The sequence below is a fragment of the Ciona intestinalis genome, unplaced genomic scaffold (assembly GCF_000224145.3).
Source record: "Ciona intestinalis unplaced genomic scaffold, KH HT000084.2, whole genome shotgun sequence".
Classification (NCBI taxonomy): Eukaryota; Metazoa; Chordata; class Ascidiacea; order Phlebobranchia; family Cionidae; genus Ciona; species Ciona intestinalis.
Window position 1 is genome coordinate 3165 of NW_004190406.2, and position 10859 is coordinate 14023.

The window sequence follows — 10859 nt, forward strand, 5'->3', positions numbered from 1 at the left end:
AGTACTGACGTCTGACATTATACATAGGACTGGGCTGCTGAATCAAAGTAATCATTGGTTTACTGTAAACAAGTGTAATAAAATCAAAGCAACAAACTAATCATTGCTTTACTACAAAACCATTGTAATAGTAAAACACAATCTGTGTGTATATTTTGTGCACATATATATAATCAAACCAGTTATTATTTTCTTTCAATGCCTTTTAAAAGCACATTCTGTTTTATTTTGTACATGTGTTTTGATTGTTTTCATGGAGATCAATAAAACTAAAAACAAAGAACCTGTGCTATGTTACAAATTTATTCAGCAGGCACAAGTGATTTCAAATTATAACATGACTGAGTGGTAAGTTAGAGAAAAAAGTTAAGTGGGACTAGCATCTGTTGTGTTTTTGAAGAAAAAGACAACATACATAATGTACAGTACTGACGTCTGACATTATACATAGTACTGGGCTGCTGAATCAAAGTAATCATTGGTTTACTGTAAACAAGTGTAATAAAATCAAAGCAACAAACTAATCATTGCTTTACTGAGTGTAATAAAATCAAAGCAACAAACTAATCATTGCTTTACTACAAAACCATTGTAATAGTAAAACACAATGTGTGTGTATATTTTGTGCACATATATATAATCAAACCAGTTATCATTTTCTTTCAATGCCTTTTAAAAGCACATTCTGTTTTATTTTGTACATGGAATGCACTTTTGTTATTGTTTTCATGAAGATCAATAAAACTAAAAACAAAGAACCTGTGCTATTGTGATGAATTCTTATAGTTGTGTATTTATTTTATGTCTTAGCTGTGTATTTCCTCTATTCAGAGCGCGATTTATGTTTTATTCTATGTCTATGTTAAGTTACAGAGCGTGAGTTAATTGCTATTACCGCATTCCTTCGTTTACCGCATTCCTTCGTTTTACATTATTGGCACATTCCTGTATTTTGCGTGCTGCTGTTGATTGGTTAATTGCGTGGGCGTGACGTTGCATTTTATGGCTTAGGAATAAAATCAGTTGCTTGTGGTTGAGTTCGTGAGCGGTCTTACTTTTGGTATAAAGAAGAAAGCGCTACACTATGTTACAAATTTATTCAGCAGGCGCAAGTGATTTCAAATTATAACATGACTACTGAGTGGTAAGTTAAAGAAAAAAGTTAAGTGGGACTAGCATCTAGTTAAGTGGGACTAGCATCTGTTGTGTTTGTGTTATCAATACATTTTTACCAAATTAGTGTTTATGATGGTTTCGACTATTTTTCTTTTTTAGCAGTGGTAAATTCTAAATAATCACTCTTAATTATGTGAAAATATTGCGTACATATATGGGCAGAAATAAAAATATTCAATTTCGACGTTTAAGAAAACGAGGCTAAATGGCCATGTGAACCAGGTCAATTTTTTTTGCGGCCAAGTTTGGAAACGACTGTTTTTCGTTTGGCCATGTGAACAGGCTAATTGTGAAATTCGTCTAACGTAAAATACGCACGGAATTGGCCATTTTGTTTTCAAAACAAACGTCTGTATTGCATTGTCTAACTAATAAGAAAAAAGTAATATTATGTAGCTATGTTTAATGGAAAATTAAAACATAATAAAGTTTTTTTTTACAAGCTGACTCCGCATATTTTTAAACCGAATGTTAAACACGAAAAACTGTCTTTTTTATAAATGGTACCAGTAGGTACATAATAAAAACATAATAAAGTTTTTTTTACATAGTTTTAAGGAAGAAGCATCCATTATACCAAATCAGAAATAAAATTTGAATTTTCTTTAGTAGAAACGAGAAACTATCAAAGTTGAGTGAAATTTTTTCTTATGGGAAATCCCATGCATTGCGCAACGGTCATTTGTTTTACTCCAGCGGGTTTCTTATTCCAGCGGTCGAATTTGCGGTTTTCAAAAACTGTTTTGTATTTTAAAACTGATGGTAGCTGATGCCAGAAGGCAGCCACGACGCTACAGTTTTAAAGAAATCCGGGTTACTTGTTCTTAGTAACTTATTTGCTGTTTTTTTAAATACATTTGTATAAAACAGGCTCCAATTAATATTGAGGGGTATCCAGTTCCACTGTTAATCCTTGGTGATCCAGCATACACCCATTACTTCCATGGCTAATTAGGCCCTTCATAGGCACTGATTTATCGCAGGAAAAAGACTCCTTTAACTACTACCATAGGGGTCCCTTTAATTAGTGCAGGTCCATAAGGGTCCACTCCGCTAGGTCCATCACTAGGTCCGCTAGGTGTTGTATAATAATTATTTTACATCTAGATGTATTACATATTTAAAACAAGTGTTGTTTTATCGTTATTTTCTGTGTTTTTTATTTAAATGCTAATTTCTGCTTGTTTACCATGTGTGCTTTTTGTTTTGGTGATTTTGCGGGCGTTTGTATGTTTCTATTCTTTTTCTAGTGAAAGTTCTACACATGTTTTCTGGTTGATTGGAAATTAATACAATTTAGTATATTATTCTTTTGTCTAGTGAAATTGTACACGAAATTGTACACATGTTTTCTGGTTGATTGGAAATTAATACAATTATTTAGTATTGGCAGAGTAAGGTTGTGGTCGTAGGAATCAGCCGTTAAAACAATGACACGGAAGTTCAAATAATTTTATTTTTTAACCGACTTATTTTTTTGTAATTATTATCAGAAGAAACGTACACTAAAGAAAAAAACTACGTCTACTACACAAATTACGAAAATAAAACGCGAACGAATAGCCACACATTACGAAGGTGCCACTTAAATATATGTTACATTTTTTTCATTCTCATGTTTGGTGTTCTTCTTCGAATAGCTCTAGGTCGTTTGATTTGTCCAATTTTTTTCACGCACTTGATGAAATCGGTGCAGTAAGCAGTTGTGCGTTACTTGATATATGGTTCTGCTGTTTTATACCTCTATATTTGTAAAACTTTTTCAATTGGTTTGTTTTTTTAGTGTTGTCTATGCATCTCCATTCGTTTACGTCCATTCGAAAGTGTGAAAACTCGGTGGACAACTCATATGGTCCGATTGATAGAATCGCTCTTTCTACGTCAATATACGCCAAATCGACAAGATTTTTCAATGTAGTGACTATGTCGGCAATTTTTTTTTGTTTCTATTGAAATTTACATTTAATTACGTGGTTGTATGTTTCGGCGTTGTTGTTTGTCCATCGATTACCTACGGGTTCCAGGTTACGAAACTCCCATACCTTCGTTCGTAAAAGAATAAGAAATCTTTGCTTTAAATATTCTCGGACACGCGGACATTTACGGCAAATTCAATATTATTATTTGTATCCAGTTCTTTGTCCAGCATTTGTGAAATCTGTTTACGTAGAGTTTTATCTGCACCAACTTTGTCTTTTAAATAATCTACCAGATTATCTCAAGTGCTTGAAGCAGAGGATATGTGTACAATTTAGAAACGCATAATAGCTTTATGCATTGCTTGTTCATCGTCAGTTCCAAATACAATTTTGTCACTATAAGGCCCGATCACCGATCCCAATCGGGTAAAAAAGGAAAAAGTCCTAAAATTGACTTATTGTAAAGAAATATGGGTCTCAGAAACAGAGGGTTGTAGCCACCTTTGATGCTCTCTTTACACATCGGTTTTTGAAAACTGTTATAGTGGCATGTATCTTTCCCAGATTGAAAGTTTTGTCCACGTTTAAAACTGAACGACCAGTTGTGCAAAATCTTACTATGTCCGCAATTTGTTAATCGTTATAGCGAATAATTGCGACTGGAGCGGATTTTTCATGAAGAATGCTTTGGAGGAATTCATTCGATTGTGCCCCATGTTTATTACGCGCAGAATATCACCCGCATAATTTGAATTGAATCTTTCGTTTTCTTTTTTATTGGCATTGTGTTTCTGATTATATATTTGCTGAAGGTTTCGGGGTGCTGCAGTCGTCACCTCGGAATCGGTTACTAAATTGTCGTAAATTTCTTTCGGGGTTGAGCAAGTGTTGATTCGATTTTTAATATTATTTGAAGTTGAGAATGAATGGTGTACGTATGTAAATAAATGTTTTTGTGGCTGCTGTTGGCATGTTTCCCGGAAATCGTCCAGTGTACTCAACAACAATAGCAACTTTGTCTCCGAGTTTTATATATCCCGGAAATAATAACCCGTAATTTTTCTTTTATATTTTTGGTCTTTCTTTAATTTAGAGTAATAATTGCCAAATACTGTAACTTCTGTGTCTTCCGGTTGTTGTTTTTTTAATGCAGTAAAATAATTTTTTCGGCGATTTCCGGTACAATATTTCCCTTTGTACTTTCTTACAGTCCTTGGGTTTCCATTTTGTTTAATAAAAGTGATACGTACTGTTTTTTATCCAGGCCCCACAGTCGTCTATTAATAATTCCCTCTTCCTTTTGTTGCTCTTAATAATTCCCTCTTCCTTTTGTTGCTCTATCAAAATTGTCCACTACAAAATAAACGTTGTCTTTCACTTCGCTTGGAATGCACTGTTCTACTGGTTTACAATGATTTAATAAAATGTCGATTGCTTCCTGGAGAGATAAAAAGTATTTTTTAAATCTATCTGTAATTTGTTTATTTGGGTTCATACAAATCTTCCGGGTCGAATTCTGTGACACCTTCTTCTGGGTCAAATTCTGGGTTGAGTTCTTCCGGGTCAAATTCTGCGATGCCTTCTTGCGGGTCAAATTCTGGGTTTGGTTCTTCTCGTGTTGCAGTGTTATTGTCACTAATAGTTATAGTAGAAATTAACTCGTGTTCTGATTTTAAAAGTTCCTGTAGGAGACAGAAATGGTTTGGACGAAATTTACGTATGTTAGGTTCTGTTAAGTGCAAATCTGTACTGGTTCACGTTAAAAGAACCCCAAATTTGTTGCGCGAATTGATATCTCTTCCTGTAATGTCCCTTGTATACACAATTCTTCCTCTTCCTGTAATGTCCCTTGTATACACAATTCTTCTCCTGTCCAAAGGTCCAATCGTGGGCATATATATGAGGTAAATTTATGCCTGACGCCGGCGCTTAGGGCACAAATATGAATCAAATCTGCCCATTGATACGACTTGCGGAAACGCAAACGTCTTTGTAACAAGGTGTTACAACATTCACTTCCGGCAAGATAAATTTGCTTTCCTTTGTGCAGTAGAATTCTGGGTACTATTACAACAGCCAATCGCAACTGCACGTAAAACTCCTGTGTGCCAAATAATGCAATTGCCGTTTCCAATAGCCACAGAAGAATGAAAAGATTTTAATATCAGTGTTGGAGTATTATCCATAACCGGGTCAATAGGACTGTAATGAAATGGTGGAAGAAGTTGAGCTTAGTATGTTTCAATCAACAACAGCTCTTGGTTGGCGATAACCATACAAAAAGACTTCGTTCATTTTGCAGAAAGGCTGGAATTTATTCCAGAAAGGCTGGAATTTATTCAGGAAAGAGCACGTTCGAAATCGTATACCTCTTTGTTGTTGTTTGTCGTTGCACATGTGCTGCAAAAAAAAAATTAAACGTGTGTTTCTCCATTCTTCATAGTGGACCCATTCCTTACAAGATCAGCATTCAATACACTTTTACAATTATCGTTACAAATTGTGCATGGATAGTTCTTGGTTTTATTCTTAGGCATTTTTATTAATTATTCTTATGTCTGGCTGTAAGCTTGCTAAAGTTTCCTGAGATAAAAAACGCATACACTTTGGATCAATTATATTCATGAAAGATGTTTTCGTATGACTATTCTTCCCACATAAACCATCCATGCTTTATGTTATTTTGCAAAACTTGTTTCCGCTAATATAAAGTAGGCTTGTTTATTTGTTCTATGTAGTTTCAACATTAATATGTCATTTGATGTTTTAAGTTGCGGACAGCAACAGTCCTGTTTCGGGCACGTCATACCCGGTTACTAATAATGTAACTTAATGGGTGATTGTTGTTATATGTATTCTGTATGGCTGGCTATTTAGATAACCAAGCTAGAATAATTAGTTGGCTGTTTTGCAAAAGGGCACACGTATCTGCAGCGTTGAAATAACAAGCCTACACACCTGACATCGTGTGGTTCAAAAGCGAGAGTGTACTGCCACGGTGGCGTAGCTAGGAGTACTTTAGGTTTACAATTTAGCATAGCTTTAATGAATGAACATGCATAGTATCACAACACACAAAGTGGTGATAACGGGGCTTTACACAGGATATGCGTAGTACTCTATAAACACCATTTTATTACTATGGTGATACTTTTCAAGCTTAAACACCATTTTATTACTATGGTGATACTTTTCAAGCTTACTCTTGACACAATAACAAGGTAAGATTAAAAAACAAAAGATATTACAAAACGTTTTCAAATTAAACACGGTACCAGTTGATGGACCCAGTACTGGAGCGAGTGGGTCCAGTATACTTAACAGACCACCCAAATGCTAAGTCTAACAGACCTAAGGCTGACAAAATCAAGAAACCTAAGACTAACATACCCAATGGAAAAATTGCTAATCTAAGACTAACATACCTAATAGTAAAGACCTAGTGGACCTGGCGGACTGGTAGATAGTAGAACTGAGTGGCAAATTCACCCTGTGGAGCTTGTTAGTGACGTCATAAATAGCCACAAGCACATAAAATCTTTTTATACTTAAAATTACTACCTATTAACTGTTATTCTAATCGTTAAAATTGCTACCTCTTAACTGTTATTCTAATCGCTACCTGTTAACTGTTATTCTAATCGTTAAAATTGCTACCTCTTAACTGTTATTCTAATCGCTACCTGTTAACTGTTATTCTAATCGTTAAAATTGCTACCTCTTAACTGTTATTCTAATCGTTAAAATTGCTACCTCTTAACTGTTATTCTAATTGTACAGTCAGCTAATTTAATTAAAATAGGTATTTAGCATGTCCGAGTAAGCTTTGCAGAGTATTTTTTAAATAAAATTAACAAATTTAATGGGGACATAATATAAATGGTTCGGCTGGTAATAAAATTAACAAATTTAATGGGGACATAATATAAATGGTTCGGCTGGTAATAAAATTAACAAATTTAATGGGGACATAATATAAATGGTTCGGCTGGTAATGGCGCGTGGCGCGAAGCCTTTGTAACCAGATATATTTTCTGGTTACACTGTAATGGGAGTTATTATTTTTAGATTATAAACAAGTTATATATATTATAAATGAATGAATAATAAAATATGTTTTATACAAACTTAACCTTTTGTGATCAAGAAACACACACAGTTTTATAAAACTTGTATTATACAAGAGATCAAAGATCTAATGAGTGAGCACGTTTTAAACTGATTAGCATGATATAGTAGGGTGGGGGAAGATGGGACTACATGCTCAATAACTGATTTTTATCTGTTAGAGTGCGGGTATCCATCAATCAATTGACAAAAGAATTGTAGCCAAAATCAATGAAATGGTTGATGATGGGGTGCGCTCAGTTGCAGAAATTGAACGGGCTCTTAAATCATTCGTCATTCACGAGCTTTTTAAAAATAAAGAAGCACCTCAACAGGAGATATTTTCCAATTAAAGATGTTCATTATAAATCTGCATCATGTAAGCGAAAACTTGCTAAAATGGATCAGGTCAACGTTCAATTGTTAGTGGATGCGTCGAAAACTGATGGTTACCCTGATGACAATATTTGCTTTCGGCAATATATTGCTGCCAACAATAACACACATAATATGGCTGATACTGATAATGATCAACCAATTATGCAAAGCAAAGAAACATTTTTTTTGGTTCATCAACTTGCTTGGCAGCACAAGTTATTACTTCGTTATGGCCAAGACATTGGTTTGCTGGATGCAACATACAAAACCACGAAATATGCTCTTCCTTTATTTTTCCTTCCTGTGCGTAAAAACCAATGTTGGCTACCAGGTTGTTGCGAGTTTCATCAAAATGAAACAACCGAAGACATTAAAGAAGCACTTACAACACTGAAGTCCTGGTGTCCAACTTGGAATCCAACAAATGTGACGCTGAAATTAATGCAATTGAAGAGGTTTTTAAAGGTGTGATAAGACATTAAAGAAGCACTTACAACACTGAAGTCCTGGTGTCCAACTTGGAATCCAACAAATGTGACGCTGAAATTAATGCAATTGAAGAGGTTTTTAAAGGTGTGATACTTTATTGTAAAAAATTAGTATATTTATACAAATCTAAGTGAATAATGAGACAGCGATTTGAAAATATAAATAGCTGAACATATCTTTAGCCTAATTAAAAAAAATGTTGACAGATTGTAAAGTTTTAATCTGTGATTTCGTGAGCAAGCTTGGGAAAGGTTTGTGAAGAAATCTGCAAACAATGTCACAGATAGAGACCGTGTACTTGAGCTGTTTAGAGCAGTGGCTACGGCAGATAACGAAAATGCTTATATTCAGGCAATTAACTATTTGACAGAATACTCTGAATACTAAGATTAGAGATTATTTTCAGAACACATGGTTATCAGTGAAAGAGGTATATTTTATAAAACAACTAAAGTATAAGGAAAAAAAAAACTTCTTTATGTTCTTTAACAGCGATCAGCAATGGGTCTCCCATTACAAAGCCGATGCTCTCAAACATATATAATAAGAACAAATAATGGTCTTGAGAGGCAAAACCGAATTTTGAAAGAGTGTCACTTGAGGTTTAGGACAGATAAGCCTGTCAGGACAGATAAGCCTGTCCAGTCTTGTAACAGTTTTGCATAAAGATTTCTTACCACAGGCAAAAAAGAGGTAACTTTTAATTATCCAATTCAGAGTTTTAATTCATTAAAAATACAGGCGCCGTGGCAAAGTGTTTAGCGCGCCTGCCTGTAACCCAGGGGTAATGGGTTCAAGGCTCACTGCTACCATTGTGGGCGTATGTGTCCTTGGGAAAGACACTTAACGGCAATTGCTCCAACCCAGTGGTCACTAATTGGTTGTCCAAATTATCAGCCACACATAAAAAATCTCCCACAAAAGTAACATACATGGTAACTCGTAAGCTGGCACGAGGTGTACTAACAACACCCGTGTTATAACGACTGTCGTTTTCCGGCCACCTGAGGATTCATTCATTCAAAACAAACTTTATACGAGGACAAAAATAAGAGATCTTCCAGTGCATACCGTAAATACAAGGAATATGTTCCATTGTATTTAAGAGACCGACCAAAGAAATTTGTAAGCCAATGGCTCAAAAACTTATCTCATGTACATACTACTGTACCCAAAAACTCAATGAAAAGGGGATACATTTTTTGTACCTAGCGGCCAGACCAAAGAAGTTTATACTGTCACTTTTTCCAGCGAATTTGGCTTTCCGAAATGTACCTGTTGGAATTTTGTCCAGCATTACATACCGTGCAAGTACATGTTTGCTATATTCGAACATTTTGATGACATAATAATAATAATAACTTTTATTTGTCTCTTCGATTACAGTAGCGAAGATTTAGAAATGTTTCAAACGAAAAGATAGCGACAAAACAACAGTTGTTAAAACACGTTTACAGTTAAAAACATGTTTACATTTAGTTGGAAGAAAATAAGCGTGGTCGCTACACTTAACGGACAAACAAGCCATTTATTTTAATTAAGTTAAACTTCTAATAGAGACCCCTACAATGGGGGGAGTCGGCTTTAAAGAGAATTGACCAAAAGATTGGGCCCTGATGGAAAAACAAAACCCCCCCAAAAAAATTCCACCAATAGTTCACAGTGAACAGTTTCAGGGGCACACTTGTAAATTGCAGAAGGAGTGCATTACTGTAATACACAAGAAATTCAATATAAGAATGAATACGAGAAAAAATAAACATGTAGAAAGAAAGATATGTACAAAAGATGCAGCAATGTTAATCAATGACTTATGGATGAGGTGCTTGGTTGATGAAATGGTATTTGCCTATTTGGTGAAGGTCCATGTAGGTCAAGAGATCCCAGATGAAGATGGCCGATTTTTTCTATCTTTTCTATCCCCATTTTCTGCAACTCAATGTTAATCAATGACTTATGGATGAGGTGCTTGGTTGATGAAATGGTATTTGCCTATTTGGTGAAGGTCCATGTAGGTCAAGAGATCCCAGATGAAGATGGCCGATTTTATCTATCTTTTCTATCCCCATTTTCTGCAACTCAAAGGAAATATTTCGGCAGTAACTTGGAATATTTGTATTTAAATAAATAAGATAATAAGGAGAGAGAATACAGAAAGAAGAGCGAGTAGTACAGGTGCAATTGTGATAAAAGTTTTGAAATTTGTGGATAATGAACACAAACAAAAGTGATGGATGAGAGACTATCAGCGCCGGCACTATTTACTTTAATTATATTTTTTGCAAAGAAAAAATAAATAAATACAACACACACATTTGTGCCATCGGCTTGCCAAGTGGTAGAGTTCTATCTCAACAGTTACATCATATTTTTGAGTGAATGTAAGAAAAATAAAAATGTGGAATATTTGACAAAAACCATGCAACACTTCAATTTAAAAGTATTAGTATATAGTGGTCAGAAGCACAGTGTTCACACAGCTACCAAAACCTGCAACAGTTACATCATATTTTTGAGTGAATGTAAGAAAAATAAAAATGTGGAATATTTGACAAAAACCATGCAACACTTCAATTTAAAAGTATTAGTATATAGTGGTCAGAAGCACAGTGTTCACACATCTACCAAAACCTGCAACAGTTACATCATATTTTTGAGTGAATGTAAGAAAAATAAAAATGTGGAATATTTGACAAAAACCATGCAACACTTCAATTTAAAAGTATTAGTATATAGTGGTCAGAAGCACAGTGTTCACACAGCTACCAAAACCTGAGATACAGCAAAATG

General features: G+C 34.7%; 1 long non-coding RNA gene across 2 annotated transcripts; it reads right to left on the bottom strand.

The window, feature by feature from the left end:
* Positions 1-5319: 5319 nt before the first annotated feature.
* Positions 5320-8178, bottom strand: LOC113475026. Of its 2 annotated transcripts, XR_003396763.1 has the most exons (3): positions 8075-8178; positions 7967-8012; positions 5320-7881 (listed from the first exon to the last, which is right to left on the bottom strand). It is a non-coding gene; the product is annotated as an uncharacterized LOC113475026 (long non-coding RNA). The 2 variants fall into 2 exon arrangements; XR_003396762.1 differs by having other exon boundaries at positions 5320-8012.
* Positions 8179-10859: the final 2681 nt, after the last annotated feature.